Raw genomic sequence first — 7,500 nt, 5'->3', positions numbered from 1 at the left:
GGACGGGGAGCGTGGAAGCGCCGGCCCGCCGGGGGCCCTCTCCGACGCGACCCGAATGGCCTCATCGATCGACAAGAAGACGGGTAGGGGGAAGGAAGGAAGGAAGGGAGGAGAAGATGCGAGCCCTTCTCCAGGACGCGGCGGAAAGACCGCGCGCGCACGTGCAGGCGGGTGTGCGTGGGCAACGTCTGCCGAGAGGTGCTCGCCCGTGCCTGAACACCGGCCCGCCCCACGCCACCCCGAGCGAGGCGGGGAGCGGGATAGGACCGGCCCGCCGGGAAGCCTCTCCGACGCGCCCGAGGAGCGCCTCTCGTGTTCGGCCGGGGCTCCCGCGTGCAGGTGAGGATGCGGTGCGGAACGAGAACGAGGCGCCGCCGCCACGACCATCGGGTCCCGCCTTCCACCGTCGCGGCGGGACCCACCGGGGACGCCCCCGGCCCTTCTGCCTTCGAGTGCCGGCTGACCGGACTGTGCCCTTCTCCGCGCTCGCTTTCTCTCTCGCTTTCTCCGCTTCGCGCCAGCGAGCGCTGCAGCCGGCTTCCCCCGTTCGTTCGATTGTTCTCTCTCGCCTTCTCGGGTTCGCCCTGGGCGGCGCGGGAGCCGGCTATTTCACCCGCACAGCTCTCTCTCGCCTTGCCCGGCTTTTTTTCGCCGCTCGCCCGGGAGACCGCCTTAACCCACCACCGAACGGCGGGACGGGGCGCGACGGACAAACCGAAGCGACCGGATCGACCACACGAACCGATGCCCCAGAGAGCCGCCGCCACCGCCGACCGCCGCCGAAACCCGTCTGGCCGGCCGGTCAACCCAGCTCGCGAGCGCCCGCTCACCACCGATCTCCGGAGCAGAGTCCGCACTCTCTCCTACCGACGAAAAGTAAAGGCATCCGAAAAGAAAGCTCCACGGACGACGACGCCGACTACCGGCAAAGGCTCCGACAGCAGCCGACCTTTACCTCGACATAACTGGAGGCAGAGAATTAGAGCGACGCCTCTGGCCGCACCGTAGCAGCAGCGCCCCCCCCACACACAAAAGACGCGAACAGCCGCCGGAGCCGGGTAGACGTGGCCGCCGCTGCCGGGCCGGCGCCGCAGCGACCCCAGGCCGCTTGAGCCGCGCCATGCAGCCGCGCGGAGCCGGGTTAGACTCGTCCGCCGATGCCGGAACTGCGCCGCAGCGACCCCAGGACGGCTGCAGTCGCGCAATGAAGCTTCGCGGAGCCGGGTAGACGTGGCCGCAGCTGCCGGGACGGCTCCGCGGCGAAGCCGGGCCGGCTGCGCCGCTCCAGGCAGCCGCGCGGAGCCGGGCTGACGTGGCCGCGGCTACCGGGCCGCCGCTGCGACCCCAGTCGTCTGCGGGAGGCCAGGCAGCCTCCCGGAGCCGGGTAGACGTGGCCGCCGCTGCCGGAACGGCGCCGCAGCGACCCCATGCCGGCTACGCCTCGCCATGCAGCCTCGCGGAGCCGGGTAGATGTGGCCGCCGCTGCCGGGCCGGCGCCGCAGCGACCCCTGGGCGGCTGCGCCGCGCCAGGCAGCAGTGCGGAGCCGGGTAGACGTGGCCGCCGATGCCGGAACGGCGCCGCAGCGACCCCAGGCCGGCTACGCCTCGCCATGCAGCCTCGCGGAGCCGGGTAGACGTGGCCGCCGCTGCCGGGCCGGCTCCGCAGCGACCTCTTCCCGCTGCGGGAGACCAAGGAAACCGCGCGGAGCCGGGTAGACGTGGCCGCCGCTGCCGAAAAGGCGCCGCAGCGACACCAGGCTGGTTGAGCCGCGCCAGGCAGCCGCGCGGAGCCGGGTAGACGTGGCCGCTGCTGCCGGAACGGCGCCGCAGCGACCCCAGGCCGGCTACGCCGCGCCGTGCAGCCGCGCGGAGCCGGGTAGACGTGGCCGCCGCTGCCGGGCCGGCGCCGCAGCGACCCCAGGCCGGTTGAGCCGCGCCAGGCAGCCGCGCGGAGCCGGGTAGACTCGTCCGCCGATGCCGTAACGGCGCCGCAGCGACCCCAGGACGGCTGCAGTCGCGCCATGCAGCTTCGCGGAGTCGGGCTGACGTGGCCGCCGCCGCCGGGCCGCCGCCGCAGCGACCCCAGGCCGTCTGCGGGAGACCAGGCAACCGCGCGGAGCCGGGTAGACGTGGCCGCCGCTGCCGGAACGGCGCCGCAGCGACCCCAGGCCGGTTGAGCCGCGCCGTACAGCTTCGCGGAGCCGGGTAGACGTGGCCGCCGCAGCCGGGGCGGCGCCGCAGCGACCCCAGGCCGGCTACGCCGCGCCATGCAGCCTCGCGGAGCCGGGTAGACGTGGCCGCCGCTGCCGGGCCGGCGCCGCAGCGACCCCTGGGCGGCTGCGCCGCGCCAGGCAGCCGCGCGGAGCCGGGTAGACGTGGCCGCCGATGCCGGAACGGCGCCGCAGCGACCCCAGGCCGGCTACGCCGCGCCATGCAGCCTCGCGGAGCCGGGTTAGACTCGTCCGCCGATGCCGGGACTGCGCCGCAGCGACCCCAGGACGGCTGCAGTCGCGCAATGAAGCTTCGCGGAGCCGGGTAGACGTGGCCGCCGCTGCCGGGACGGCTCCGTAGCGACCTCTGGCCCGCTGCGGGAGACCAGGCAACCGCGCGGAGCCGGGTAGACGTGGCCGCCGCAGCCGGGACGGCGCCGCAGCGACCCCTGGGCGGCTGCGCCGCGCCAGGCAGCCGCGCGGAGCCGGGTAGACGTGGCCGCCTCTGCCGGGCCGGCGCCGCAGCGACCCCAGGCCGGCCACGCCTCGCCATGCAGCCTCGCGGAGCCGGGTAGACGTGGCCGCCGCTGCCGGGCCGGCGCCGCAGCGACCCCAGGCCGGTTGAGCCGCGCCAGGCAGCCGCGCGGAGCCGGGTAGACTCGTCCGCCGATGCCGGGCCGGCGCCGCAGCGACCCCAGGCCGTCTGCGGGAGACCAGGCAACCGCGCGGAGCCGGGTAGACGTGGCCGCAGCTCCCGGAACGGCGCCGCAGCGACCCCAGGCCGGTTGAGCCGCGCCATGCAGCTTCGCGGAGCCGGGTAGACGTGGCCGCCGCCGCCGGGCCGGCGCCGCAGCGACCCCAGGCCGGTTGAGCCGCGCCAGGCAGCCGCGCGGAGCCGGGTAGACGTGGCCGCCGCTGCCGGGCCGGCGCCGCAGCGACCCCAGGCCGGTTGAGCCGCGCCATGCAGCCTCGCGGAGCCGGGTAGACGTGGCCGCCGATGCCGGAACGGCGCCGCAGCGACCCCAGGCCGGCTACGCCGCGCCATGCAGCTTCGCGGAGCCGGGTAGACGTGGCCGCGGCTGCCGGGCCGCCGCCGCAGCGACCCCAGGCCGGTTGAGCCGCGCCATGCAGCCGCGCGGAGCCGGGTAGACTTGTCCGCCGATGCCGGAACTGCGCCCCAGCGACCCCAGGACGGCTGCAGTCGCGAAATGCAGCTTCGCGGAGCCGGGTAGACGTGGCCGCCGCTGCCGGGACGGCTCCGCAGCGACGCCGGGCCCGCTGCGCCGCACAAGGAAGCCGCGCGGAGTCGGGCTGACGTGGCCGCGGCTGCTGGGCCGGCGCCGCAGCGACCCCAGGCCGTCTGCGGGAGGCCAGGCAGCCTCCCGGAGCCGGGTAGACGTGGCCGCCGCTGCCGGGACGGCTCCGTAGCGACCTCTGGCCCGCTGCGGGAGACCAGGCAACCGCGCGGAGCCGGGTAGACGTGGCCGCCGCAGCCGGGACGGCGCCGCAGCGACCCCTGGGCGGCTGCGCCGCGCCAGGCAGCCGCGCGGAGCCGGGTAGACGTGGCCGCCTCTGCCGGGCCGGCGCCGCAGCGACCCCAGGCCGGCCACGCCTCGCCATGCAGCCTCGCGGAGCCGGGTAGACGTGGCCACCGCTGCCGGCCCGGCGCCTCAGCGACCCCTGGGCGGCCGCGCCGGGCCAGGCAGCCGCGCGGAGCCGGCTAGACGTGGCCGCCGCAGCCGGGCCGGCGCCGCAGCGACCCCTGGGCGGCTGCGCCGCGCCAGGCAGCCGCGCGGAGCCGGGTAGACGTGGCCGCCGATGCCGGAACGGCGCCGCAGCGACCCCAGGCCGGCCACGCCTCGCCATGCAGCCTCGCGGAGCCGGGTAGACGTGGCCGCCGCTGCCGGGACGGCGCCGCAGCGACCCCTGGGCGGCTGCAGCCGCGCCATGCAGCCTCGCGGAGCCGGGTAGACGTGGCCGCCGCTGCAGGAACGGCGCCGCAGCGACCCCAGGCCGGCTACGCCTCGCCATGCAGCCTCGCGGAGCCGGGTAGACGTGGCCGCCGCGGCCGGGCCGGCTCCGCAGCGACCTCTGGCCCGCTGCGGGAGACCAGGCAACCGCGCGGAGCCGGGCTGACGTGGCCGCCGCTGCCTGGCCGGCGCCGCAGCGACCTCCGGCCGTCCGTTTTTGCCGACCTCTCCTTGCCGCTGCGGACCGGCGGAGCCGCGCCGAGCCGTATAGACCGCGCGCAGTCCGGCCGCCGCCGCGGCAGCGACCGGGTTGTTCGGCGCTCGCCTGGGCCTTGCCGTCTTTCCGTCGTACCCGAGCCGCCGCCGCCGCCGCCGCCGCCTCCGCCTCGGTTCGACCGAGTCGGTCGCTCCCGGGCCGGCCCGTTCCTGGCGTACTCGGGCTCCGCGTGTCGGCGGCTGGCGCGGCCGGCCGCCCCCGCTCTGAGGGGCGTCCGGCCGCGTTCGGCGCGGTTCGGTGCGGGGTCCGCATTGCGGCCGCCGCGGCTCGGGGTCCGGCGGAGGCCCCTTCTCGTTCGTCTCGCGTGCGTTTGTTTGTCTGTCCGTTCGTTTGTTTATTTTACCGGCGCGTGTTTGCGTGCGCGTTCGCTCGTTTGACACTTTTCGTTTGATTCCCTTTTCGCTCGGTGGCCCGGTAGCTCTTCGCGCCGGGTGTTCGGAGTCGGGTATTTCTAACCCGATCCGCCCGCGGCTTGCGGGGTGGGGGTGGTGATGGTGTGTGTTTGTGTTTTGGGCGGGGAGGGCGCTTTTCCCGCTCGCCGCTATGTCCCCCGCTTCCTCCCCCCACTCCCCACCCCCGCCCCCCCCGCCCCACTCCCCCTCTGCGGAAGCGCGCAGGCGCCGGCGGGTCCCCGCCCGCGCGTAGCGGGGCGGGCGGGAAACGTCCGGCGGGCTCGCGACGGGATCGGCCGCTCGTGTCAGCGCGGGGAGGAAAAGAAATGGCGGGAAGACGGCGGCAGAGGTAGGCCGGCGGGGAACGGCCTCGTCCGTCCCGGGGGTGGGTGTGTGCGTTCGTCTGGGATTCGTTCCTTCGACTCATCCGGACGCCGGGCTCGCCCTGAGCCCCTCTCCCGGGCGGCGGGCGTGCCCGTTCCCTCACCCACCCACCCCGGCCCGGCCACCCCCCCCCCCCCCCCTTTCCCCCCAGAGAAAAAAAAGAAAAAATAGAAAGAAACGGAAAGAAAGCGCGTGGCGGGCTGGGGGTGGGTCCTCGGCCGGTTTCGGGGGGGGGGGGGGGGGGGGGGCGGGAGTTTGCGGGGACCGGTCGAAGCCATCGGGCCTGGCCCGCCGGAGGGAAGCGAGAGAGAAAAATTAAAAAAAAAAAAAAAAAGGAGGGTGGCGGGGGGGGGGGGGGGGGGAACCGAGGAGGGGGAGGGGGAGGAGGAGGGCGGAGTGGGAGGTGGTGGTGGTGGTGGGTAGGGGGGTGTGGGGGGGTGCGGGTGAGGTAGGGAGCTTAAAAAAGTAAAAAATGAAATTAAAAAGAAAAAAAAAAAAGGAGGCGGGAACGGCGAACAAACCCGGTCCGATCGGGCAGGGTGGGAGTCGGGTGGGTGGAGGGGGACGGGCACGGGCAGCGGCAAAAGAAAGGAAAGGCGGGAAGAAGAAATAACGGAAAACCCAAATCCCGCAGCTCTCTCGGCCAACGTCCCCCAAGAAGAAGGAAGGAAGGAACGGACGACCACCGAGCAAACGAGCGCTCGCACGGACGTCGGATGGACGTCTTCGAGAAGAAAGTAAGAGGGGCCGGGGGGCCGGGGGAGGGGACTAGGGTGGGAAAGAAAAGAGAGAAAGAAAGAAAGAGGTGGGGGGGGGGGGGGGGAGGGGGGGGGCGGGAGAAAGAGAGAAAGAGAGAGAGAAAGAAGAATACGTCTACAGGTGCTGCAGAAAAGCGGGCCAGTCGGGCGGGGCACGTCCGGGAGAGGGCGGGTTAGGGCTAGGGTTAGGGTAGGCGGGCGAGGTTAGGGTAAGGGTCAGGTTTAGGCTTTGCGCGCTGGGAAGTTCAGGTGGCCGGCCGCGAGATCTACCCGTAAGCCCGTCGCGACCCCCTTCTTCCCAACGGAAGGGCGCGCCGGGCCGGGCCGGGCCTACTCAAACGCACGCGCGCGGGAGCGGGCGAGCGAGCAAGCGAGCAAGCAAGCAAATGGACGGGGAGACAGGCAGACGGATGGGTAGATAGATAAATATATGAATTAAGCCAATAACTAAAGAAAGAAACGGAAAAAAGTTCAAAAAAAATCAGAAAAACATACAAAAATTAAGAAGCTTCTGAAAAATCGAAAACAGAAAAGCAGGAACACGGAGGGGGAAAAAAAGAAAAGAAAAGAAAAAGAAAAAGAAAAGAAAAAGAAAGAAAGAAAGAAAGAAAGAAAGAAAGAAAGAAAGAAAGAAAGAAAGAAAGAAAGAAAGAAAGAAAAAGGAGGGGGGGGGGGGGGGCTCAGGCGGGCAGCCGCCAGCACGCACGCAAGCGAAAAGGTACGTAGGAAAATATTTTAATGGAATGAATAAATAAGGAGGAAAATTAAAAAAGAAAAAAAAAAAGAACTAAAAAAAAAGTTAGAAAAAGAGAAGCTGAAACGTTTGAAGCTAAACAAGACAACATAAAAACACAGGAAAAAATTAAATTAAAATTAAAAAAAAAAAAATCACGCACGCACGGGCGAGCGAGCGAGTGAGCGAGCGAGCAAGCCAAGCAATAAATAAACAAACAAATGGAAAAATATTGGGGGGGAATCGGAGAAACATCATATATAAATGGAAAAGTTTTAAAAAAGCTGAAAACGGCAGAAGTCTAAACGGAAAGAACCATAGGTAAAGAAAAATCACGTTGAGGCGAGTCCGGGCGGTGGGGGCCGAGGGGTGTTGGGTGGGGGGGGGGGGGGGGACGACGACGGGGCACGGGACGGACGTTAAGAGGAGGGGGGGGGGGGGGGGGGGAATGCAGCGGCGGCTGTGGCGGCATACCGCCACCCCGTCACGACCGCCCGCGCCTCGGCGTGGGCCCGCCATCCCGAGCCGGGCCTACAAATAGGAAAACAAAAGATAAAATGAAATGAAAAGATCAGAACAACGAGGAAAGTCAAGGAACATTTAAAAAGGAAAAAAAAAAAACGAAATTAAAAATCGCATCTGCCTGGGAGAGGGAGGGTCAGGGGTCAAGGCTGGGGCCGGGGGCGGGGGGAGGGGGGGGGGTGCGTGTGCAGGGCGGGCGGGGGCAAGGAAGGCCTCAGGCGCCGGCCGCCGGCTCTACCCGCATCCCCGTCGCG

Source organism: Phasianus colchicus, unplaced genomic scaffold (assembly GCF_987193195.1).
Source record: "Phasianus colchicus unplaced genomic scaffold, bPhaCol1.hap1.1 HAP1_SCAFFOLD_57, whole genome shotgun sequence".
NCBI classification, from domain to species: Eukaryota; Metazoa; Chordata; class Aves; order Galliformes; family Phasianidae; genus Phasianus; species Phasianus colchicus.
The sequence above is the reverse complement of the archived record's forward strand: the minus strand, read 5'-3'. Positions refer to the sequence as shown.